Genomic DNA, 27,293 nt, shown 5'->3' on the forward strand with positions numbered 1-27,293 from the left:
CTTATATACCCACCAAGCCGGCCCACAACAAGGCACTCCCTTCCTGAGCTACACGCTGCCGACGTCAGAAGTAGGAGGTGGTGATAATAATGGGACTCAACTCTTCTATTTATTCCATGGGATTCCGTGTAGTGATTACATTGTCTCATCTTCTCTCCATTCAGGTTCCTACAATATAGAATCCTCTCAGTATCTTCTATATAAGAGAATATTCCTGATTGATCCATCAAGGATGGAAAGAGACAGGAACAAGATGGCGGAAAGTCTATTAAATCTCACCCTAGAGATCATCTACCAGCTTACTGGAGAGGTGAGAGATTCTGATGATGTCATCATGACATCATTCTTATCTATAGTAATAACAGATGATATGACTGGAGAGGTGATGGACTCTGGACATGTATGTAGTGAGATTTATTAATGTGTCTCCCCATAACCAGGATTACACAGTACTGAAGAAGACCTCTAGTGGGCGCTGTCAGACCCTTGTAGTTGATGGATGGAGAGAAACCCTGAGCCCATTCCCAGGACCTTCACCTCACCCCCTGATACAGGAGGAGATCAATGGACAGAAGATCCTAGAACTCATCAACAAGATGTTGGAGCTGCTGACTGGAGAGGTGACACTGCTGGGAATGCTGGGACATTATACAGTAACTGGAGGGGTCGGGGTGATGACTGTATCATTGTGTTGTCAGGTTCCTATAAGGTGTCAGGATGTCGCTGTCTATTTCTCCATGGAGGAGTGGGAGTATTTAGAAGGACACAAGGATCTGTACAAGGAGGTGATGATGGAGGACCACCAGCCCCTCACATCAGCAGGTAATAGACATGGCTATATACACATGGACTTCCATTATTTGTATGTACAGAATGAATTCAGTCCCTGTCTGTGTTTCCTACAGGTAGATCCAGTAAGAGGATAACACCGGAGAGATGTCCCAGTCCTCTTCTTCCACAGGATGATGATCAGGTAGATGGAGATATTCCCTATGATGTGTAGACGGGCTGTGAAGTCCTTGTGGTCAGTCTTGTTGTATCCAGCAGTATTATATGGTTATATACATGGGCGGTGTCATTGAGCCGCCATCTAATATGTTTATCTGGCTTCTCACAGACCTGCAGCTACTGTCAGGACATCTTTCATCTTCATGCGGATTAATGATCTAGAACATTCTCTGTGACTTCCCCATTTGTCCGGTGACTTTTACATTATTTGTTTCACAGATTTTCCATCAGGATAAAGATCTGAGTGACATTAATGCTATATCTATGAGAATAAAGGAAGAGCCCTATGTGAGTGGTGATGAGGAGTGTGAGGAGGACATTCCTACAGGGACCCGCCCAGGTGAGGAGTCACCACTATATAAAGCACAGAAGGGTCACTGATGGCAGTGATGGAGTCTCCTGCCCCGCTTCATTACTATTCACAATTACTGATATCAGTCTCAGCACAGTGAATATTAGTGAAGGGTGGCACTTCTGTAGCGGAGGACATAGCTAATACGCCCTTATTACTAATGTTGCTATCTGAAGACTGGATGGAGCTATCATGATGGTTTAAGATTCATTTTAAGGATGAGAATCTCTGAGATCAAGGGCTTCATGATAACCCTTTACAGTCTCGAAATGATTCATTGTTGAAAACGCTGTCAGAAGTTGAGATCTGTAATTGAATCTCAATGGCGAATAGCTTTTTCAACAATGAATCGCTTCAGAACTGTAAAGGTTATCATGAAGCCCTTGATCTCAGAGATTCTCATCCTTAAAATGAATCTTAAACCATCATGATAGCCCCATCCAATACTGAGATACAGGACTCTAAATTGTCCCTTCCCTCCAATCTCGGGAAGCATCTTATGATCTGCAGTAGGAAGGGGAGGAGGACATAGGTGACAAGTCATTGTCATCATTTGTGCGTACCTTGTATTTGACCCCAGGAGGGGGGTAGCAGAGACTTCTGTCCCTGTTATCTCCCTCTCCTATTAATCAGAAAGCATACTATACTTTTCCACTCTGATTGTCACATAGAGTGATAATGTAATTCCCCCCTGAGCTTTACTAGTGGGGTATTCTTATGTAATAACCTCTGAACATACCCAGGAAGTTTATTGGCGCTGTCACCAAGAGGTTTGCTATTGTCCAGGTCACAACGCCAAAAAAGTTGCACCAAACAGTTAAACAACACATGCAAAGTCATGGATAAAGTTTACATTTCACCCAATCCCTGTCCTGTCTATACCTGAGCTTTCTAGAGTAAAATACGTCTCTAGTGATATCCGTTATACGCTAAAATAATAGTAATAAAGTCCTATTTAATTTGCATGTATAAAATGGGATGGCGCATTTCTGCGATTTTAGCGTTTCTTTAACAGCCGCCCCTGTAAATATATACATGTGTGGTATGTACTGTATATATATAGTGTGGGGTGTATATATACATGTGTGGTATGTATGAACTCCTCACATATTGCAGTTTTTTGGACAGTACATTTTGTTTGCAGGCAGGGATTGCTTGAGCTTCACTTTCGTGGCAAATTTGAATTTTTGTGCAATTTTTGCTAGCAATCTCTGTTTACTGCAAAGTTGCATGAAGGTGGTTGTATATATGAAATATTCAGTTGTCTTTTTATACACGGTGTTGTGCAATCTCATAAAGTTAGATTTTGGTATCACAGTCACAGTTTGGTAGGTGCAGTATAGTTTTTTTAACATATTGGCGAATAACAGCAAAATCCTGCCTGTCTTCTGTATTCGTGTTTTTGGGAGTCCGAGCTCTTGTTGTAGTTGATGTTTGCGGTACATATAGTATATATACACATTGTATACACCATAAGCTATTATTTTAAATGTATTTTGTATATGAATGTGAGATTGAACATGAGTTGTAGGTGCAAATATGTGTTTTAGTGCAATTTTTCAAAAAATTATTTGTGTTGGTCACTAAGTTGCATGAAGGTGGATGTGGCTATCGAGACATGTAATCTTTAAGGCAAAAAAATGTGAATATTCAGCTCACCATATAGAGTCCATAGAAGTTACTTTAATCCTGAGAGCTGGAGAAATCTGCACGGACTCCAAGCAGTAAAACTTTAACAAACGATGAAAAACTTTTCTTCACTCCAATCAGGCAATTCAAACCAATGTATAAAATGTAACTTTTATTATCATCCAGCAATGTTAAAAAAAAGCTACATCATAACTTTTGGAAGTAAGTGAGTCATGATAGGTGGCTATGTGTTTCGGTACAGACTTATACCTTCCTCATGGCCATGGCCTGTACCGAAACGCGTAGCCGCCTATCATGACTCACTTTCAGAAGTTACAATGTAGCTTTTTTTAACATTGCTAGATGATAATAAAAGTTACATTTTATATATTGATACGTAATCTTCAGGTTGTTTACTTTCAAAAAATATATAGGGTTTAGGGGTTCACTTACTTTGCGTGGTGTGTAATCCCTACATTTTATAGGATGATATTTTTTTAACATTTCCAGTTTCGAAGCAGATTTTTGTTCTTTCCAGTTCAGGCGATTTTCTGAAGACACGTGCATGCGGGTGTAGGCCTTAGTGATACGTACATACAGGTGTAGTCCTTAGTGATATGTATATACAGGTGTAGTCCTTAGTGATATGTACATACAGGTGTAGCCCTTATTGATATGTACATACAGGTGTAGTCCTTAGTGATATATATATACAGATGTAGTCCTTAGTGATATGTATATACAGGTGTAGCCCTTATTGATATGTATATACAGGTGTAGTCCTTAGTGATATGTACATACAGGTGTAGCCCTTATTGATATGTACATACAGGTGTAGTCCTTAGTGATATATATATACAGATGTAGTCCTTAGTGATATGTATATACAGGTGTAGCCCTTATTGATATGTATATACAGGTGTAGTCCTTATTGATATGTACATACAGGTGTAGTCCTTAGTGATATGTACATACAGGTGTAGTCCTTAGTGATATATATATACAGGTGTAGTCCTTAGTGATATGTACATACAGGTGTAGTCCTTATTGATATGTACATACAGGTGTAGTCCTTAGTGATATGTATATACAGGTGTAGCCCTTATTGATATGTACATACAGGTGTAGTCCTTAGTGATATATATATACAGGTGTAGTCCTTATTGATATGTACATACAGGTGTAGTCCTTAGTGATATGTATATACAGGTGTAGCCCTTATTGAATGTACATACAGGTGTAGTCCTTAGTGATATGTATATACAGGTGTAGTCCTTAGTGATATGTACATACAGGTGTAGTCCTTAGTGATATGTACATACAGGTGTAGTCCTTATTGATATGTACATACAGGTGTAGTCCTTAGTGATATGTATATACAGGTGTAGCCCTTATTGATATGTACATACAGGTGTAGTCCTTAGTGATATATATATACAGGTGTAGTCCTTAGTGATATGTATATACAGGTGTAGTCCTTAGTGATATATATATACAGGTGTAGTCCTTAGTGATATGTACATACAGGTGTAGTCCTTAGTGATATGTATACAGGTGTAGTCCTTAGTGATATGTACATACAGGTGTAGCCCTTATTGATATGTATATACAGGTGTAGTCCTTAGTGATATGTATACAGGTGTAGTCCTTAGTGATATCTATATACAGGTGCAGTCCTTAGTGATATGTACATACAGGTGTAGGCCTTAGTGATATGTACATACAGGTGTAGTCCTTAGTGATATGTACATACAGGTGTAGTCCTTAGTGATATATATATACAGGTGTAGTCCTTAGTGATATGTACATACAGGTGTAGTCCTTAGTGATATATATATACAGGTGTAGGCCTTAGTGATATGTATACAGGTGTAGTCCTTAGTGATATGTACATACAGGTGTAGTCCTTAGTGATATGTATACAGGTGCAGTCCTTAGTGATATGTATACAGGTGCAGTCCTTAGTGATATGTATACAGGTGTAGGCCTTAGTGATATGTATATAGGTGTAGTCCTTAGTGATATGTATACAGGTGCAGTCCTTAGTGATATGTATACAGGTGTAGTCCATAGTGATATGTATATACAGGTGTAGTCCATAGTGATATGTATATACAGGTGCAGTCCTTAGTGATATGTATATACAGTTGTAGTCCTTAGTGATATGTATACAGGTGCAGTCCTTAGTGATATGTATACAGGTGTAGGCCTTAGTGATATGTATACAGGTGTAGTCCTTAGTGATATGTATACAGGTGCAGTCCTTAGTGATATGTATACAGGTGTAGGCCTTAGTGATATGTATACAGGTGTAGTCCTTAGTGATATGTATACAGGTGTAGGCCTTAGTGATATGTATACAGGTGTAGGCCTTAGTGATATGTATACAGGTGTAGTCCTTAGTGATATGTATACAGGTGCAGTCCTTAGTGATATGTATACAGGTGTAGGCCTTAGTGATATGTATACAGGTGCAGTCCTTAGTGATATGTATACAGGTGTAGTCCTTAGTGATATGTATACAGGTGTAGTCCATAGTGATATGTATATATAGGTGCAGTCCTTAGTGATATGTATATACAGTTGTAGGCCTTAGTGATATGTATACAGGTGTAGGCCTTAGTGATATGTATACAGGTGTAGTCCTTAGTGATATGTATACAGGTGTAGGCCTTAGTGATATGTATACAGGTGTAGTCCTTAGTGATATGTATACAGGTGCAGTCCTTAGTGATATGTATACAGGTGTAGGCCTTAGTGATATGAATGAACTCTGCACATATTGAACTCTTGTTTTTAGGAGGTTTGCTGCACATAATTTTTTGTTTGGTTTCCGCTTTTAGCAACTAATATACATTTATTTGCATTTTATTTTTTCCAGAGACTCTTGGCAGTGATAGGGTTAAAGCTATGTTGGCCAACACTAAACTTAGACACCAAGGGATAGCAAAAATTTGGAGAAATTAAAAAAAAAAAAAAAAGGGGAATTCTAGAAAGTCTAGAAAGCAGCTATAATTAATCTGCTCATTGATACCCTTCGCGGCCCGGTATTGAGCCTGAAGATCCATTTTATTTCCCTCTGTAAGAGGAGGCGATCCCAGTTTTCTCTCTTCCCAGAGGGCATGACCACATCAATCCCCACAAAGTTGATAACTCCTGTCTCATGGGGTAAAAAGTTCTGACATGGCGGATAATGGGTGTATCCCTCTCATGGGATAACAAATGCAGGAATAGTACTTCAGGAGTAGAAGAAACCGTGAGACGTTTGCAGAGATCGGTACACAGGAACAGCAAAGTAGTGGTGAGGCTCAGGGTAAACAAGGATCAGACAGCCAGAATAATCAGGCCCAGGATGGAGTAAGCTATAGGTTTATATGGGACTAGCTAAACTGTGATTGGCCACAGAACAGGTGATATCCATAAGCCAATTACTCCAATGGAAGAGACCAGATCAGGCAAGTCACAGAACAAGCAGGATTCTCAATGGTATAATGGACAAGGCTGCAGACCATAGCCAGGAAGTCAAGGGTTCAAGACCTAGTGAACTCAATTTGTGACACCAGTTGTCCATACATCCAACCATGTTGATCTCTTTGGCTGGTATACAGTCATTCCCCTGCGCCAAACAGCAGCACAACGTATGGGGTATTCCTGCCCCTGTGAGCCATTTAGGACAGGCGGAACTTTTAATCACATCAGCCTTCCCCTATAAAACGACAGAGGACCTCCCCCCCACTGTGTTTTTTTTTCTGTCCTGAGGGCAGGACAGGTGGAGGGGGGAGGTTCTCTCTCCCCCTATGCATGTATCCGGGCGTAGGTACCTGGAGCCGGCGGTCCAGTCTGCCGGCTATCTGTCGGGGGCCGAGGCGGCCGGCGCTTGATGCCGGCATGGCGTGGCTGCGTCTTCCGGCTTCCTCCTCCAGCGGCGGTCTGCGCACGCGTGGACCTCTTGTCCGACGGCCGGCCTTCCCCGCTCGCTCCCGGCTATGGCAGCTTTCCCTGGGTGCGGGGGGGGGGGGGGACAATAGGCTGTGAGGAGTGAAGGAGGTAGGAATACAGGGAAGGTAAGAGGTGTTGGTTTGGGGCTTGGTAGCCCTTGCATTTGGCCTGGAGGCGGGCCTAGGGGCGGTTCTCTCCTGGTGGGGCTATATAATCCCACCGTGGGTGCTGGCAGTTGCTGCTCAGGCTTTTGTTGGCTTGGTCAGCTCCCTAAAGCTCCTGGTGATACCACACCTTTGGCTATCCCTCAGGCGAGGTATTATAGGTATATGGTGGAGCCCTCCACTCCTGTGTCCTTGCTGTGGCGTATGGTATATTCTCTGTTATAGATGTCTTCCTCACTTTCTTCTGGAGATGAACGGCGTAGGGAGTCTGGGTCGAGACGCAGACATGCTCCTTGCAGGGGCTGCGACATCCCCTTGCCGGACGACTACGAGTACTCCTGCTGCCGCCAATGTCGAGGCCCGCAACCGGAAGAGTCCCAGTTCCGGGAGATGATTTCCTGGGTTAAAGAATATGTGGAAGACTCGATGCGGGAAATGAAAGAGTCTATTTCTCACCTCGCCAAGAGGCCACGTTTGGACCCCCCATCAAGGTCAGTCCCTTTGGAGGATGAATTTCAGGTCTTGGATGACATCTCCACGGAGGATGAATCAGAGGTTGCTGGTCCCTCTTTTCCTCTGGAAAAAATGCCCAAGCTGTTGAAACTTGTGCGCCCTGATAGAGGCGAGATGTCAGAACAGAGAGGACCAAGATCCTTTAGAGTGGAACCAGCATTGGCAAGATCCATGGAAACTGAGTGGAAGCGGCCTGAAAGATCCTTTCAAATTTCAAGGAGGTTTAGGACCCTCTTCCCGGTGGAAGAAGCGGAATTTGAACGCTGGGGTCCGCCGCCGCGCGTGGATATGGCTGTCTCCAAATTATCTAGACGTACAGTAGTGCCATCAGAAGATGGCTCCAACCTACAGGACGCCATGGATAGGCGTACAGAGGGTTCTCTGCGCCGCGTCTATACCTCGGTCGCTGCTCAGGCGCAGTGGGAATCGCCGCCAGTGAGGTGGTGCAGTTGTTGAAATCGAATATATCTACTTTAAAGAGAGATATCGATTCGGGGGTTCCACGTAACGAGCTGCTAGATTCTCTTGCCTCTACTTCCATGGCCGTGGACTATCTGGCGGAGGCCTCCTCCTACCAGGTGAAGATTGCGGCAAAGGCTATGGCCTTGTCCACGGCAGCCAGGCGCCCTCTGTGGTTAAAACCTTGGAGGGCGGATAATACCTCGAAATATAATCTTTGTGCCTTGCCTTTTGAGCCGGGTAGGCTCTTCGACAAAGAGCTGGACTCCATCATGGAGGGGCTAGCCGATGAGAAAGGGAAGAGTCTTCCTCAGGCGTTCAGGGGGAGGCCGGGGCCTTCATCTCGGAGATCCAGCTATGGGCAGTATACATCTAGAGGTTCCTTTCGGAGGCGTTCTAGAGGCCAGGGCAGAGGCTCAGGCCGTCGCTCCGTCCGTGAGACGGAAAGAAAGAAGCCATCTTTCTGACGCCAGGTCTCCCCTCTCCCCTCCCCCCCCCCTCCCCGGCGCCCAGTTTCCCCCCCCCAGACTCAGGTAGGGGGCCGGCTAGCCCGCTTTGCGGCCATATGGGCGCAGCATATTCAGGACCCGTGGGTCCTCCAGCTCGTCAGATCAGGATACAGAATAAGTTTCGTATCCCCACCGCCCGACGCGTTTGTAAAGACCCGCGTCCTACCTACCCACAGGCAGGTTCTCCTGGAGGAGTTCGGTTCAGGAATATCTGAACAAAGGCGCTCTAGAGCCGGTGCCTCGGGAAGAGCTACAGTCCGGCGTTTATTCTCCGGTATTTCTAGTACCGAAAGCTTCGGGAGGCTGGAGAATGGTAGTAGACCTAAGGTCACTGAACCGCTATGTCCTCAGAACGCGTTTCCGTATGGAGACCATAAAATCCGTTCTGCCTTTTTTACAACGCGGCGACAATTTTGTCACCTTGGATTTAAGGGACGCCTATCTTCATGTCCCGATTTTCCCGCCTCACAGAAGATTCTTGAGGATTGCGGTCACGCTGAACGGCACTCTGCGCCATTTACAATTCGCAGCTCTACCGTTCGGAATATCCTCGGCCCCCCACACCTTCACGAAGGTTGTGGCCCCGGTCGTAGCGTTGCTTCGGCTCCGGGGTATATTTATAATACCATACCTGGACGATTGGCTGTTGAAAGCCCAGTCAGCAGAGGTTCTTGCTGCCCACCTAAGGACCACAGTCGACCTCCTACAGGAGCTCGGCTGGTTGATAAACTGGGAAAAGTCGGTGGTGGTCCCTTCCACACGGATCCAGTATCTAGGATTCCTTCTGGACTCTCGCGAGATGGAGATATATCTTCCTCCCGATCGGAAGGAGAAGATTGGTCGGGCGGTGCATCATTTGGCGGTGACGCGGACAGTTCAGATAAGAACTGCTATGAAGGTCCTAGGTTTGATGACGGCAGCTGCGGAGGCAGTTCCATGGGCATTGTGGCACATGCGCCCCCTTCAGAGCGAGATCCTCAAGGTCTGGAGCTGCAGCCCCTTAGGGCTGATGAAGCCTAACCAGTTGTCCATCAGTACCCATCAATCACTGCTATGGTGGTACCAACCGAAGGACGGGAGGTCCACAGTCCAGCCCGACTGGACCCTGTTGACCACGGATGCGTCCCTCCACGGGTGGGGGGGCGCATCTGGGGGAGACCCTGGCACAAGGGAAGTGGAATTATCGGGAAAGTTCCCAGTCATCCAATTGGCGCGAGTTATGCGCAATTCACCGGGCCCTGCTACGCTTCTCCCACCTCCTGCGCGGCAAGGCAGTGAAGATCAGGACGGACAACACTACAGCAGTCCTTTATATAAATAGGGAGGTACGAGATCGCCTCCTCTTCGCAAATTAGCGGACCGGATCTTCTCGTGGGCAGAAGTGAATTTAAGCCACCTCAGAGCGGTGCATATAAAGGGACACTTAAATATACTGGCAGACCAGCTCAGCAGAGGCCTCAAAGTTTCCGGCGAATGGTCCCTAAACCAGGATGTCTTCTTGCAGCTGACACAGATGTGGGGTCTCCCCGAGGTGGATCTGATGGCCACCCAGTACAATGCCAAGGTGGAGAAGTTTTGCTCCCTCTATCGGGAAGACAATCCCTTGGCAGTAGATGCCCTCTCAATACTTTGGAGGTTCAGGCTGGCGTACATCTTCCCTCCGGTCCCCATGATAACGAAGGTATTGGCGAAGATCAAACAGGACCAGGTATCGGTGATTGCCATCATCCCGTTCTGGCCAAAGAGGGCATGGTTTACCCACCTCATGCAGATGAGTCGAGGGAACCACTGGAGGCTTCCGATTCTCCACAACCTGGTAACCCAAGGCAACCGGCTCTGCCAGGACCTGGAGAGGTTCAACCTGACAGCCTGGAGGTTGAACGCACCCTATACGGACATGGAGGATTATCCCAGGCCATTCTGTCAACACTGGCCTGTTCAAGATCAGAGTCCACGAACAGGAGCTACCTAAGGATTGGTAGAATCTATCGCCAATGGTGCTTGGTGAACCACCGGATGAGTACATCTTCGGATTCGGTTCTGGAATTCCTACAGAGTGGCCTGGAGAGGGGCCTAACTCCTGCTACACTAAAGGTACACGTGGCTGCTCTCTCTGCCGTATTAGGGATCAGATTGTCTCAGAATCTGCTGATTGGCCAATTCTTGAAGGGGGCCGCGAGGCTTCGGCCGTCCATCCAAGCCCCAGTTCCGCAGTGGGACTTGGCCACAGTACTTCAGGGGCTGTGTGTAGCCCCATTCAAACCTCTGGAGGAGGTAGGCCTAAGGTTTGTATATTACAAGGTTTCCTTTCTGTTAGCAGTGACCTCAGCAAAGAGGACCGGAGAACTGCAGGCCTTGGGGGCCTTAGAACCATACCTGCAATTTTTCTCTGATAGAGTTCAATTGAGATACCTTCCTGGCTTCGTTCCCAAGGTCCCATCGGACCGTAATATTAATCATGTGATCTCCTTGCCGACCTTTTTTCCGTCCCCTTCCTCCCAGGAGGAGGAAAGATGGCATACACTGGATCTGGTCAGGTGTCTAAGGGTCTACCTAGAGCGAACCAGACCCTGGAGAAAATCAGAGAATTTATTTGTAAATTTTTCCGGTAGATATAGGGGAGAAAAAGCATCCAAAGCCTCCATATCGAGGTGGATTAAGGAGGCCATTTACCATGCCTTTCAGGCGCAGGGGCTGTCCCCTCCGGAGTTTGTTCGCGCCCACTCTACGAGGGCGGTCGCTGCTACTTGTGCGGAGAGGCGCTCGGTTTCGCTGGACCAAATATGTTCAGCCACGACCTGGAGCTCACAATTGACATTCATTTGTCATTATAGGCTAAATTGGCGCTCCTCGGAAGTGGTAGCTTTCGGGCGCTCTGTGCTATCGTCAGTATGCCAGGAGGTCCCTCCCTAGGGGGGGTTTACTTGCTACCTCCCCATACGTTGTGCTGCTGTTTGGCGCAGGGGAATGGAAGATTATGTAGATAATCTGTTTTCCCATAGTCCAAACAGCAGCACAAGGCTCCCTCCCATTTGTTTCTTTCCTTTTGGTCCTCTTTTAGGGTCCTTCTGGATACTTGAGGACTAACAAAGTGGGGGGGAGGTCCTCTGTCCTTTTATATGGGAAGGCTGATGTGATTAAAAGTTCCGCCTGTCCTGAATGGCTCACAGGGCCAGGAATACCCCATACGTTGTGCTGCTGTTTGGACTATGGGAAAACAGATTATCTACATAATCTTCCATTATGAACCACCTATCAGGAAAAGATCTTCCTTTTTTGTCCGTGATTATTGGACGCTCTCCCTCTACCTCCCTTATGTCTGGATCCAAAAGGAGATTATTCCAATGTCTTTTTAGGATCCCCAAAGCCTCCTGAGACTCATTGTCAAAGCAAGTTATTAATCAAATGTTCTGTTCATCAGCTCTAGACTCTTGTTTTGATACCAACAAGTCTTCCCTTCTCTAAGTAACAGCAAACTGATGTGCCTCACGAAGAACATGATCCGCGTACTCTCTTCTATGGAAACGTTATCTTAGATCACAAGCCTATTCCCTATATTTCCCCTCAGATGAACAGTTCCTTCTGACCCTAAGGCATTGATCTTTAGGGAAACAACGTTTTAAAGGAAATGGATGATGACTATTCAAATAGAATAAGGAGTCCATGGAACTAGGCTTACGGTAAACCTCTGTCATGAGTTCCCCCGTTTCAGATCTAGATATTCTAACATCCAAAAAGAGAAGACTGTCCTTATTGAATTCACAAGTGAATTTTAGATCAATAATGTTACAATTCAAACTTTGCACATAATCTTGGAACGAACTTTCTCTGCCACGCCAGAAAACAAAAATGTCATCTATATACCGCACCCATAGCTCGAATCTGCTAGTTCTCGGAGAGCCCTCGAAAAACACGATGTTCTCCTCCCACCAGTTATTCATAAATAGTAGCATCAGTTTTCTTCTTGTCAGATGACTGTACCAGGAGCTCAGAGGGACATCTGATAGCTACAGATTATAGAGCAGAGGATCATGGTATCACACAAGATCCTTATGAAGAACATGCCATTACCCCAGATATACCCTCAGCTCTTCAGATGAAAGATCTCTTCTAATTAATCACTGTCTGTTAAGCAAAATAAAAGATGCAGAAGAGGTGTTATATATCAGAATATCAGAGAACTCACACGGGGGAGAAGCCATATTCATGCCCAGAATGTGGGATATGTTTTATTCAGAAATCACAGTCTAGACCTAAATCCCATTGAGTGTCTGTGGCAAGACATGAAAATTGCTAAACTCTGGATGGAACATTCTCCGGGACACTCATTCCTCTCATGTCCCTACAGCGGGGCCTATTCTCTACGTCCTCTATACCATCATGTAAGATTCTGCTCATTTCAGTAAGTCACAAACCTACAGATTCCCGTTGGCCACTTTCTCCTCTGCATTAGTCACTTGTTGTTGCACGTTGCGTACTAGGCTGTAATACTTCCTCTTCTGTCAGGGTCAGGGAGGACTGTACAGTTAGTTCCAGTGTGCTGGTAATATCAGGGGCCGAGTGTCTTCTCCTCTATGGCCAGTAGATTGTAGTCCAGACAGAAATGTGGGAGATCTATCTGTGACAGTTGTGGCTGTTCCAAGAGATCGATGGACGAACCATCACTTGTTGTGACTGAAGCTGCAGGGAAAGTCAGTGTCACCTTTACAAGTGTCAGCTCCGTATCTTTGGACTCTGCCTCACCTTTTTGAGGGTTTCTTCCCCTCCTTAGTGGATAGCTCGGCTCATTCTACTAGAGCTGCTGGAGCCAACTGGGCTGTTAAAAAATTCTCATGACAGACAGGGCCAGCTCCTTCCACTGCTCTAACTTACTGGACCAGAATTTCATGGGGTTGGAGTTGCGTGCTGGATGATAGGAACCATCTAGTTATGACTGTACCTGCCGGTGGGTGTTGGTTGCCTGTTGTGGGTCTGGTTGGTTTTGCGAGGTGAAACATTTCTGGTTCCTCATGTTCCAGATACTGTACTGGCTGCTGATGCTCGTCCTTCGGCTACTTGTCGCTGTGGCACTGGCAGAGGAGGCGGAGTGTCTCTCAGTATGAACACATCCCAAAATGGCCCTGTCCTCCTCAGCTAAAACCTTATGTCATGGCTTTAGCTGCGAGACTTGTGTGCACAACAGTTCACACCCTGCGCTGTTGGAGAAATACTGTCACCCTTGGCCCGACAGCCAATAGTCATCCCTTTTGCAACTCTGATAAATCGTCCCCTTTACCAGAGACAACAATGAGATTCTGTTCAGCCTATCACACACCTTATATACCCACCAAGCCGGCCCACAACAAGTCACTTCCTTCCTGAGCTACACGCTGCCGACGTCAGAAGTAGGAGGTGGTGATAATAATGGGACTCAACTCTTCTATTTATTCCATGGGATTCCGTGTAGTGATTACATTGTCTCATCTTCTCTCCATTCAGGTTCCTACAATATAGAATCCTCTCAGTATCTTCTATATAAGAGAATATTCCTGATTGATCCATCAAGGATGGAAAGAGACAGGAACAAGATGGCGGAAAGTCTATTAAATCTCACCCTAGAGATCATCTACCAGCTTACTGGAGAGGTGAGAGATTCTGATGATGTCATCATGACATCATTCTTATCTATAGTAATAACAGATGATATGACTGGAGAGGTGATGGACTCTGGACATGTATGTAGTGAGATTTATTAATGTGTCTCCCCATAACCAGGATTACACAGTAGTGAAGAAGACCTCTAGTGGGCGCTGTCAGGCTCCTGTGTATGATGGATATGGAAGAACCCTGAGCCCATTCCCAGGGCCTCCACCTCACCCCCTGATACAGGAGGAGATCAATGGACAGAAGATCCTAGAACTCACAAACAAGATGCTGGAGCTGCTGACTGGAGAGGTGACACTGCTGGGAATGCTGGGACATTATACAGTAACTGGAGGGGTCGGGGTGATGACTGTATCATTGTGTTGTCAGGTTCCTATAAGGTGTCAGGATGTCGCTGTCTATTTCTCCATGGAGGAGTGGGAGTATTTAGAAGGACACAAGGATCTGTACAAGGAGGTGATGATGGAGGACCAGCAGCCCCTCACATCAGCAGGTAATAGACATGACTATATACACATGGACTTCCATTATTTGTATGTACAGAATGAATTCAGTCCCTGTCTGTGTTTCCTACAGGTAGATCCAGTAAGAGGACAACACTGGAGAGATGTCCCAGTCCTCTTCTTCCACAGGATGATCAGGTAGATGGAGATATTCCCTATGATGTGTAGGCGGGCTGTGAAGTCCTTGTGGTCAGTCTTGTTGTATCCAGCAGTATTATATGGTTATATACATGGGCGGTGTCATTGAGCCGCCATCTAATATGTTTATCCGGCTTCTCACAGACCTGCAGCTACTGTCAGGACATCTTTCATCTTCATGTGGATTAATGATCTAGAACATTCTCTGTGACTTCCCCATTTGTCCGGTGACTTTTACATTATTTGTATTACAGATTTTCCATCAGGATAAAGATGTGAGCGACATTAATGTTATATCTATGGGAATAAAGGAAGAGCCCTATGTGAGTGGTGATGAGGAGTGTGAGGAGGACATTCCTACAGGGACCCGCCCAGGTGAGGAGTCACCACTATATAAAGCACAGAAGGGTCACTGATTCTATTCAGACATTGTTTAGACTATTTGTTGTTCCCCGATTCAGGTAAAATACTAATAATACCTGAATATAAATGTGATACCGCTATAGGGGGTAATAAATGTAGTATAGAATAGAACGGACAGCAGGAATATGGACTTGACATCGATGTGAACGAGGCAAATTTCTTCCTCACCGGCTGTCAGTCCTCGTGAAGGGAAAGAATTTACCAGAATTATATAGCAGATTATTTCAGGGAGCGGAAAAATAATCCTCCTGCTCGATCTTCAGGCAGATTCCACCTCAGAGCTCTATGGAAATAAATGGGAGGTGGAAAATCCGGCCTGGCCAGTAAGGAATCTGATGGAGATTCGGGAGCTGATTTGGTAACGCGGAAAAATTCTTCTGAATTCCTGAAGCAACTTCTACAAATGTCACTGTGTAATCCTCACCTTAGACCCCAATCACACTATGGAATCCGGACTAGAAAATCTGGTCTGTACATCAGTCACATTTCCCAGCCTGAACTCTGTCCACACACCAGGACTCCCCGTATCTTAGTGATCTATGACGCTAGGAGTCCCTGCTTCCTTGTGACTCCACAGACCCTACTACATACTGTATGGGACAGCAGATCCGCGGTGAGTTCAGGCTGGGAAATCCAGCAGATTTGGTTTGGATTCTATTGTGTGTATGGGGTGTAATACAGTAAGATTTATGGCATTCTAAAGTAAGCTAACTGGGCAAAAAATTTGTCAATTTAGTGCACAAGCACAGATGAATTGTTAAGCCTGTACAGATGGGGCAGCGGTCGAGTCACATGCTCAACTGCGTGCGCACTGCTTTTATGTGATCAATAGTGATCAGTAAATTTGTTTCAAGCGATAATTAAACGTTAACATGTAAGGATGTGACAGAGTGGCGAAATGGGGCAATAGTATTTGGCCGTGTCCATGGCCAATACAGTGAGGGAAGTTGGTGGATTTGTTGGTGTGTCACAGCAGACTGTTCAACGTGTTTACAAGCAGTCGTGTAATACACGTGGGCACGAAACACGACGTTAGAATGGTGGTTGGAAAAGATTCTATCTGAGGGGGAATGGAGACAAGTTTTACAGCTTGTGGATCAAAATTGCATCCAAACACGACAGGAATTGCTGCAGTCAGTGAGTAAAAGTCTTTCTCAACCTATTAGCGAGCACACATTGCGACAGAAACTGCATGCTAAGAACATTTGGAGACATTCATCTTTTAAGCTGCACATCTTCAATGGGCTAGAAATCACCAAACGTGGACAGTAGTGACTGGCGTACTGTAATGTGGTCTGACGAATTACGTTTCTGCCTTAATTTCAATGACGCACATCGTCGAGTACACATTCATCCTGAATGTGTGCAAGATCAGGTTCAAGCCAAAGGTAGGTTTGTGATGTTCTGGGGGTGTTTTTTTTTTTATATATATATTATGGATTCGGCCCGTTTACTCATGTAACCACTAAAATCTCGATTGGCCTACAAAATCACCTGACTTGAACCCCATCAAAAATCTGTGAGACATATTAGAACAGCAGGTAAAACGCCGACATCTGCATCTCTGCAGTTTGGTGTATTTGTACGTTCAACTCCTCAGCGAGTGGCTTGAACTGGATGCAATGTACTTGCAAAACCTTGTGGACTCACTTCCTACCCAAATCCATGCGGCCTGAGGCGGAGTTACACAATATCTAATGATGATTTTCATGATTTTTATGATTTCTTTAGGGGGTGAATAATTTTTCATCCAGTAAGCTTATTATTCCACATAAGTGGCCATATTTAAGCAGCCGTGGATTGTGTTCACCTCTACAGTGACCTAGAGTAGTGGTGGCGTCTCCTGCCCGCTTCATTACTATTCACTATCACTGACCTCCGTCTCAGCACCGTGAATATTAATGAAGAAGGCCGCGCTGCCGTTGTTTCCTGCCTCTGCCACTCACTGCACTTCTTTATACAGTGTCAAGTGTCTTAGGCAGTGGCAGCTTAGTGGGGAATATACTTTATTACTATTTTTGAATAACATAACTTTATATCAGTTTTCTTCTTTTCAGATGACTGTACCAGGAGTTCAGAGGGACATCTGATATCTACAGATTATAAAGCAGAGGACTGTGATATCACACAAGATCCTTATGAAGAGCATACCATTACCCCAGATATACCTTCAGCCCTTCAGGAGAAAGATCTTTCTTGTAATTCATCGCAGTCTGTTAAGCAAAATAAAAAATGCAGAAGAGGTGATATTCATCAGAGAACTCACACAGGAGAGAAGCCATATTCATGCCCGGAATGTGAGAAGTGTTTTATCTTTAAATCAGAACTTGTTAGACATCAAATAACTCACACAGGGGTGAAGCCATATTCATGTCCAGATTGTGGGAAATGTTATAACTCTAAATCATATCTTGTTTTACATCAAAAAATTCACACAGGGGAAAAGCCATATTCATGCCCTGAATGTGGGAAATCTTTTATTCAGAAATCTTATCTAGATGTACATCAAAGAACTCACAGTGCGGAGAAGCCATATTCATGTCCAGAATGTGAGAAATGTTTTACCTCTAAATCAAATCTTGTTCAACATCAAAAAATTCATACAAGGGAGAAGCCATATTCATGTCCAGAATGTGGGAAATGTTTTATAGCTAAATCAAGTTTTGTTAAACATCATAGAATTCACACAGGGGAAAAGCCATATTCATGCCTGGAATGTGAGAAATGCTTTACTCAGAAATCACACCTTGTTGAACATCAGAAGATTCATGCAGGAGAAAAGCCATATTCATGCCCAGAATGTGAGAAAAGTTTTACCTGTAAAACAAATCTTGTTAAACATCAGATGATTCACACAGGGAAGAAGCCATATTCATGCCCAGATTGTGGGAAATGTTTTATGACTAAATCATATCTTGTTACTCATCAAAAAATTCACACAGGAGAGAAGCCACATTCATGCCTAGAATGTGGGAAGTGTTTCGCTCAGAAATCACATCTTGTTGAACATCGAAAGATTCATACAGGGGAGAAGCCATATTCATGTCCAGAATGTGGGAAATGTTTTACCTGTAAAACAAATCTTGTTCAACATCAAAGAACTCACATAGCGAAGACGCCATGTTTATGCCCAGAATGTGGGAAATGTTTTATGGGTAAATCAAATCTTGTTAAGCATCTGAGATTTCACCAGGTGGAGAAGCCATATTCATGTCCAGAATGTGGGAAATGTTTCATTGAGAATTTACATCTTGTTGAACATTTAAGAATTCACACAGGAGAGAATCGGATGTAAGCGGAACTTCAACCTAAAGTCATTGACCCGTCTAGGTATTAATATGGAACTTACATTCACTGGTTTTTAGGCTGTTATTTTTTTAATTTAATGTTAAAGTTCTGATTAAGGCCGAACTATAATTTGTTTGTTATTACATAATGGACCGAGATTATTTTTAGCTGGGACCCATAGTGGCAACTCAATTACATTCAGCTATCGCTTCTTAGGACTGATTTTTGGGGGTTTTTTTTTATTAGGAAATAATGTATCCTGATCTAAGGGAATAAAATCTATTCTAGTTATACAGTATCTCATGTAATACAGCCACAGGTCCGCTCTTGCTCATACGTTTTGTCTGCTCCTCAGTATATTCCTATTTATAATACCACATTATCCTGTACAATGCAGAACATCAGAAGAGTTGGATCACATAGTCCTGATCAGAGGTCGCCCTCACTCACTATTATGTCCTCTTTGTGGCCCCTACGCAGTATAATGTGTTCATTTGTAGCTCTCATACACTGCAATATCTTCCTTGTGGGCCTCACGCACTATAATGTCCTCCTTGTTGCCCCCACTCATTATTACACAACCTCTGTATTGTGAAGTTGGGACGTTGTGTAAAGCATAAATAAAAGCAGAATATGATGATTTACAAATCGTTTTCAACCTATATTCAATAGAATACTCTACAAAGATAATATATTTAATGTTCAAATGAATAAACTTTATTTGTTTTTCTGTAACTATTCCCGCATTTTGAATTTGATGCCTGCAACACGTTCCAAAAAATTTAGGACGGGCAACAGTAGACGGGGCCCAAGGCATGTTTAGCGCTGTTACATCACTTGTACTTTTAACAACACACAGTAAGCGTTTGGGAACTGAGGACACGAATTGTTGGAGCTTTGTAGAAGGAATTCAATTGCTCAACAGTCCGGGGTCTCCATTGTCGTATTTTGCATTTCATATTGCCCCACACATTACACAGGCCTGCAAAATTGAAGTTTTTGAAAAATACAAAAGAAGTTTTCGCTGTTTATGTTATTTGGTGTGCTGGTTTTGAAAATTACATCCATTTTTTTCCATCGTGTCCGGATTTTTTGTAAAATTGATATCAATGTTTTTACTAAAATTCTATTTTAAAAGTAATTTTTCCTGAACAATTTTGCATGTACTATCTGGTAAAAGTGAATTTTATCCATTTAAATCTATATAAAATAAATATCAATGTTTGGTGAGGCAAATTGATTTTTTAGGTTTAAATGGATGAAATTCACTGTTGCCAGATCACACGAGCCGCCTCTATTTGAGAGAAAATCAAAAAGTTCCCTTGAGTTTAAACTTTTTAAAGCAAATTATGGTGCAGTTTTTAGAAGTCACCGATATACTATTTTAATTTGTTTTAGTAACCCATTAACTGCCATGATCCTCAATTGGGGATCAGGTTCTTTAACCACTTCCGGACCGCCCATAGACTATATACATCCGGGAAGTGGTTGCCTTATTCTGACAGCACGTGCCAGTACGTCCTGTCAGAACACAGCTATTGCACGAGATCGAGAATTGCTGAAGCTGGGAGGTGGTATAACGTCAGCCAGAGCTCCCAGAGAGAAGACAGGGAAGGTTTACTCCCATCCCTGCCTTCTCGATCGCTGTGTATACAGCGCTCAATGAGTTCTGTATACACAGCAATGCGCGCCGCCATGATGGGGCCGCCCTCTGCCCCGGCGGTCATGTGATCCGCCGGGATCAGTGTCTTGCAAAAGTTGCTGGGTCCTACAAGACCCAGATCAGCTCTGTATACAAGGTGCAGGAAGCTGTATTCCTCCTGCAACTGGGGCTAAATGTACCAGCCCCAGTTGCAAGGGAAATCAGCCTCTAATACAAAAAAAAAAAAAAAGTGATCAGATGTCCCCAAAGTTCTCTTATGACCTTATGGGTACACCATCTAAAAAAAAATAATAATAAAGTTTTAAAAAATTTAAATAATTAAAAAAAATAAGTAAAATAATGCGCCAATAAAATGTCGTTATTAAAGATTATAGCCCCACCCCCAACGACACCATATAAAATAAAAATTACTGTAATGGAGAGGAAAAACTATTTTATAAAGTTTTTCAGAGGCACTGTGTGTTATTAAATAAAGAAAAGTGAAAACCAGACACAATTTCCCTACTATTTTGTTATTATTTTCCCAGATATAAAAAAAATTAAAACATATTTGAAAATAAAAACAACATAAAAATAAAGCCCTATGTGTCCCCGATAAAAGACGCAGAAATTAGTTGAATGAGACGTATGAGAAAAATGTTACCGCCCTCTAAACCGCACATACAAAATAAACCGAAAATGAGTCTGGTCCTGGACCACAAATTGGCCCAGTACTGAAGTAGTTAACCCACCTACGAACGCCGTTAGAGATGAGCGAACAAGGTTGTGGTCAACCAACAGCGTCTACTGTGCCTATTGCTATGTGGCAGCAAGCATTGCGCTTCCCTACAGTCCCCAGCTTGATGGCCACATTAAATAGGGTGCAGGGTACAAGCCAGTCAGCTTCTACTTCAACTCCTCCTCCTACCCAACAGTCTGGTCCTCCTTCCTCACAACATGCCCAATATGGCCAATGGAATGTTATCAGGATACGAGATAAGCTTTTGATTTTTGCGGTTATACCCACAGACATGGCAGGAACAAAAGTAACAATTATCAGAGTGTTTTTTTGGCTCCCTCCATGTCATAGGAATTACAAATGTAAAGCAGTCTTCTTTCCTTTGAGCCACAAGCGTAGTTCATTGAGACACTGCACACAAACTTTATGAGGAGTCCACAATTTGTCCTGGCCTCTGAGTTTCATGTCAAAATACGCAATATAAAGTTTCTTACATAGTCTGTAATGCTCCTTATGCGATTTTTAATAACACTACATTTGCTGCATATGTAACAAAAGCCATCTGGCAAATTTTACTCGAACTCGAAGCCATGTTTCACGAAAAGATCTGCGATAAGGATTCGTGTGGCGATTTAAGATTGCGACGTATTGTCGCAGACAGGTATTCTGTAAGTTTCACCATGGTAGAATGATAAATCCAAGAAAAAATCAAGCATGCCGCCAAATATCTAAAACCTAACTTTTACTTCAATATATAAAAAAGATGGATATTACATCACCCTTAGTGAAGGTAGGAACATGTTGAAAAGCTGACGCGTTTCGGGACAAGAAATGGTGTAAGTCCCTTACTCATAGCATGTTCTACAGCAAATGTAAAGACACATATATAGGGTCAAAAAAGCCCCACCCATCAAACACAATTAACCCCAACAATGCCAAAGCACAAAGACACATAAATAAACCAAAAGGTATGCATCTTATACTATATCCAATCCGTCTACCCTAAACAATCATATCCAACATATAACACGATATGAATCAACAAAAATGCATTAAATACACATCAGTTCCATCAATATGTATCAAATTCATTAGTGGGTATATAGATAGAGAAAAACTCACAGGCAAGAAACAGACAATACAATCATCATAAAACATGTCCTAAAACATCAACATGTACAAACTGCGTGGATAACATCTCCAAAAACAGTATAAGAGAATACATAACTCGCCCTCCAGATCCGTAGATGAATCCTGAAAGAGAATATAATAAAGCGAACCCCGGTTCCTGCATTAACTCCAATCTCGGACTAAACACTTACGATCACGTGATGTTACCACATGACTAGTCATGTGGTTTGTACCGTACAATGGGTTTCACTCACTTTAGTTTAATCTACACCAGACATTAATATATAAAATTAAGATCCTGTCTGGCATTCAGACCATGTCGTGTCCGAGTGTCAAGTTTCCAAATCCAGTAAGCCTCCCGCTTGAGGAGCAACAATCTCCTGTCTCCTCCGTGTACTGGATTTGGAACAGAATCGATGACATAAAATCTGAAAGATGAGGTGTTGCCCCCATGCTCAATTAAAAAATGCCTGGAAACATTAGACATATTTTCAACTTGTATCTTACCACAATCTGCCAAATGTTCTGCGATACAAAGCTTTACCTGTCCCGTATTGACCGTAAGATCCGGGAAAATTTAAAAGAGAGAGTAGGGCTTGTTTCCTCCAAGTTTTCTGTGTTTTCCTCTCTCTCTCCTGAAAAACTTACCTTTCCTCCCATCACTTCTGGAGAGGAACTCATGCAACTGGGAGCTGTGGACGCCTAGACACGACGAGAGAATTGTCTCAGGAATAACCTGTACTGTGGTTCCTCTGGTCATGTCATCTGAGACTATTCTATCAGACCCTGGTCACCAGCGAAAAAATTTCAGTTCCTGAGTGGTAATCAGAAGAACCACTCAGGCAACCAGGTATTTGGGGGCAATAAGATGTTGTTATCTGTGTCTCTGTCTTCTGGGGACAGATCTGTTTCTGGCAGGGCCCTAGTTGACTCTGGGTCTGCAGCAAATTTTATTAAATATTCGTTTGTTTCATCTTTGGGCATCGAACTTTTGCCACTTGACATGCCTCTGTCTGTCACTGGAGCAGATTTTACTCCACAGGCCAGGGGTAAGGTCCATTTTAAAAACCCCTTGATCTCTTTGCAAGTGGGCTCAACACACACTGAAGTCATAAGTTTCTTTGTTATGGGAAATTTTGGTCATCCCACTGTATTGCGTTGTACTCCTTAAATTGTGGGTAAAAAATATGCAAATCTATTCTCCAGGATGTAATTAGGAGAACAGTGCACTCTGTACGCAGCCCTCTAGAGGGCAGCATCCTTAACATCATGCGTGACTCAGTTACAAAGTCTTTTTAATCATGTGGATTTAATTTCCAAATTAGTATTTCTATCCCAAAAGGGACAGATTCCCAACTATGGACAGCGCTTTTTCGGCCTATTGGGCCATCCTCAGCATAGCGTAGGGATAGAAGGAATCTGTCCCTTTTGGGATAGAGATACTAATTTGGAAATTAAATCCACATCATGATTAAAAAGACTTTGTAACTGAGTCATGCATGATGTTAAGGATGCTGCCCTCTAAAGGGCTGCGTACAGAGTGCACTGTTCTTCTAATTACATCCTGGAGAATAATTTGCATATTTTTTACCCAGAATCCCTAGCGGAGCAGGAATGACTTGTAAGTCTCCGTACTGCCTATGTGTTAGGATGGGGTCCCGCAGATTTGCCTTCCGGCGCACAGCGCCACCTGCGGGCCAATCCAACCCTCGTTCCCGGCGGCGTGCGGTGAAGTCTCTGGAGACGAAGACTCAGTTTTCTCCGACTGAGCATGCTCGGACTTTTTGGAGTCGCTCACAGCCTAAGTGCCAGTTCTCTCTGAGCATGAGCGGTGAGGTCATGGCCACCGCCCTTATTGGGCGGGGACTTTCCTTTAAAAGGAGTGAGTCGACGCCCGCCCGGCGCTCACACTTTATCTGATACTACCAGTCCTAAAGACAGTAGTCCCAGGGAGAGTCTCCAGTGTTTAGGCAGGTGGCAGTCTAGGGTGCTAGTAGATAGACCTGTAAATCCTGAAGGACTGTCAGCTCTACACCAAGGCCTGGAGCAATAGACATTGTTCCAGCCTGTGGAGCTGCAGCAGGTGTGGTTTCCAAGTTAGCCATGCCCGCCCTGTCTAACACCGTTGGTAGCTCCTAGCTGTGTGCAGGAGCACCCCTAGCTGCTGCAGGGGATTATGTTTGTCGCTGACCTGGGGTGAGTGTTAACCCTGGGCAGCTAGCTTGTGTTTGTTTCCAACCTGTTCACATTGGGAGCTGCACTGTCCATTCACTCAGTGAGTCTAACTGGTGAACTTGTGTTGCTCCCAATTCACACTGTGCTGTACCGCTGTACTGTTGCATTTTGACATACAGCCGCCCGTAGGGCCTTTGGACCTCGCTGCAGTGCCTTGCAGCCCAAGAGGTTCTGCGGTTTAAAAATATTATTTTTATATAAATACCCAGAACCATAACACTATGTAGGCAAACACTCTCCTTAGATTGTGTCAGTGAGGAGAAGGTCTCAACTACTAAAAGTTGGGACACCCCTCCAGTCTTAAAACCCAGCAGTATCAGAGAAGCCAGGTGAATAAAAAACGTTTGCCTGGTCCTCAAGCGTCTGTTGTTCAAGCAGATTTAAAATACAAGGCAGAGAAAATTCAGAATCCCTCTAGAACTGATTTATTTGGTGAGGGTCCGGTGGCCCCTCATAAAAGGGGGGGGGTACTGTAACATCAGGTCACTGCGCCACCCTCTGCTCGCATGCGGTGGTGCAGGAGGTTTGTGCAGTTTAGTTCCTTGCTTAGAGTTTTTAGTTGCACTGTGTGAACACGGCTCTAGTTCTGTAATTGAATTTGCACCACACCCATCTTCTGCCCTTGTCTGCCTCAGTCCATGAAGTAGTTTAAATTTGGTCTTGCCCTGTGATTGACAGTCTGCATTCCTGTCAGGTCCAGGGCGGGTTTATCCTCCCCTATTTAGTCTTGGCTCACATTCACACTGGTGCCTGTTATTGCCTCGTTCTTGCTGGCTTCTCCTGCTGTTATTTTACTTGTATTCTTTATCCTGACCTTGGCTTTTCCTATTGATTATTCTTTTGGACTCCGATTTGGCACTGCATTGCTCGACTGTTACCGAACCCTGGCTAGCTGACCTCCCTTTGTTGTTGTTTGTCTTGTCTGCGTTTTGTGTGTCACATATGTAGGAAGGGATCCTCTCCAAGTTGCCGCCTATTACATAGGATAGGGCCTGGCAAGAGGAAGGGGCAGTGGGGGGCTTCAGCTTAGGGCTCACTGTCTCTTGTGCCCCTTCCTCCAGGGTTCTCCAGCAGCTACTGGGGAATTGTCATCAAAGCAATTCCATAACAGTGAGCTTTTGACAAGTTGAGCGATTCCTTTCTTGTGTTTATATGGTAGAATGATGGTCAGGCAGGGAGGGAAGAAATTCAACGCCGAAAACAATTTTTTTTTAGGGTAAATGTTCATAAAAATCTAAGTAAAATTGAATTTTTCAAGAAAACGTGACATGCTAAAAAAAATGTCATTATTTTTTATTGAAATCAGCACCAAAAAATACATACAGTACAGCTATCAAACCCCTTGTATTTTTTTTAATCGCAGGCCTGTGATATCAATGGGAGTGAGGTCTGGACTGCAGGCAGGCCGATCTAGTACCCGCACTCTTACTATGAAGCCACGCTAAAATAATCAGGGATGTCCCTGGAAAAGACTGTTGTGGTCATAATCGACTATATCTTGGATCAATCAGTCAGTCCACATTAATGAGCATGTTTGCGCACAATTGCTAATAATGACACAGACACTAAGTTCCGTTTCAATACCAGCTAGATGCTCTTTCGCCCAGGTCAAGTCTGCACTGCTGGCGTTTTATTCAAAGTTCACACACTTATCCAACAAAGGAAAGGAGGGGTTAATACAGGAGTTTTTCTGACATTCCTGAGCTGCTGTCCATCTCCCATTGGCTCCAAACTTCAATGTCCAGCCAGACACCTCCTTGCTGTAACCTGAAGACTTCTGCCTCTTCTGCCACGAGGCATGAAAGACAGGACATAAGCTCCATCTTGGATTCCAGACTCCTTTGTTCAATACTATAGGCACTTAGTAGCAAGGAAAAATTAGTATTTCTAATACACAACATACAATATAAAGTATAAGAATCTTGATTCATGTTCTCAGACTTGACAAGACGTTGCTTGGATGACAGCATATGCTGCTCCAAAACCTGTATGTACCATTCAGCATTAATAGTGCCTTCACAGATGTGCAAGTTACCAATGTTAAGGGCACTAACCCCCCCCCCCCTCCCCATAGCATCAGAGATGTGCCATGTGCACTAACACACACTCCCCATACTGTGAGAGATGCTTGCTTTTGAACCTTATGCTGATAACAATTCAGACAGCCCTTTTCCTCTTTGGCTCGGAGAACACAATGTCCATGATTTCCATAAACAATTTGAAATGTGGACTGGTCAGATCACAAAATACTTTTCCACTTTGTGTCAGTCCATCTCAGATGAGCTCGGGCCTAGAGGCAACACGGTGGCTCAGTGGTTAGCACTGCAACCTTGCAGTGCTGGAGTCCTGAGCTCAAATCCCACCAGGAACATCATTTGCAAGGAGTTTGTATGTTCTCCCTGTGTTTGTGTGGATTTCCTCCCATTCCACAACAACATACTGATAGGGAAAAATGTACATTGTGAGCCCTATATGGGGCTCACAGTCTACAGAAAAAAAAAAAAAGTCACCCAGATCTCCAGGAACCGATTCAACGGTCTGTGCCACAGAACACGTCCTTGATAACAAGGATAGGAAAAAGTGTCCCGTAACAGAATCTGCTTTAAATGGGACACAGCTACATAGACAAGGTATCCTATGAGCAGGAGCCTGATATGCAACCTGTAAATCAGAAGGGTCTCCTTCCTCGCTCCTCCAAAGAGTTAAGGACTCAACACTACTTGACTCTTCACTTGGGATCCAGAACTGCACTACTGTCTGCACCATCAGGTGTTCAACAAAACAGGTTCTGGATATATTTTTGCAGACACTCAGCCAGATGGTGCCCGGGGCAGCTGCACCATTTGCCCTATGAATAAAGTAGCGCTGTTTACACCTCTTTAGTAGATTTTCCTGTGTTTTTAACTGTGTTAAGCAAATCATGAATTTTGCCCTTGAAAACTTAAAACTCCTGTAAACTCCTGGGTCATCTGAATTTG

General features: G+C 44.0%; 1 protein-coding gene and 2 pseudogenes across 1 annotated transcript in view; 1 reads left to right on the top strand and 2 right to left on the bottom strand.

Moving 5' to 3' along the window:
* Positions 1–27,293, bottom strand: part of LOC142190613 (gastrula zinc finger protein XlCGF66.1-like) — a 410,056-nt gene that overhangs the window by 247,053 nt on the left and 135,710 nt on the right. The window lies entirely within an intron of this gene.
* Positions 1–27,293, bottom strand: part of LOC142189797 (uncharacterized) — a 373,599-nt pseudogene that overhangs the window by 35,745 nt on the left and 310,561 nt on the right.
* LOC142213913 (uncharacterized) lies at positions 169–18,575 on the top strand (annotated as a pseudogene).

The sequence above is a fragment of the Leptodactylus fuscus genome, chromosome 1 (genome assembly GCF_031893055.1).
Source record: "Leptodactylus fuscus isolate aLepFus1 chromosome 1, aLepFus1.hap2, whole genome shotgun sequence".
In the NCBI taxonomy this organism is placed as follows: domain Eukaryota; kingdom Metazoa; phylum Chordata; class Amphibia; order Anura; family Leptodactylidae; genus Leptodactylus; species Leptodactylus fuscus.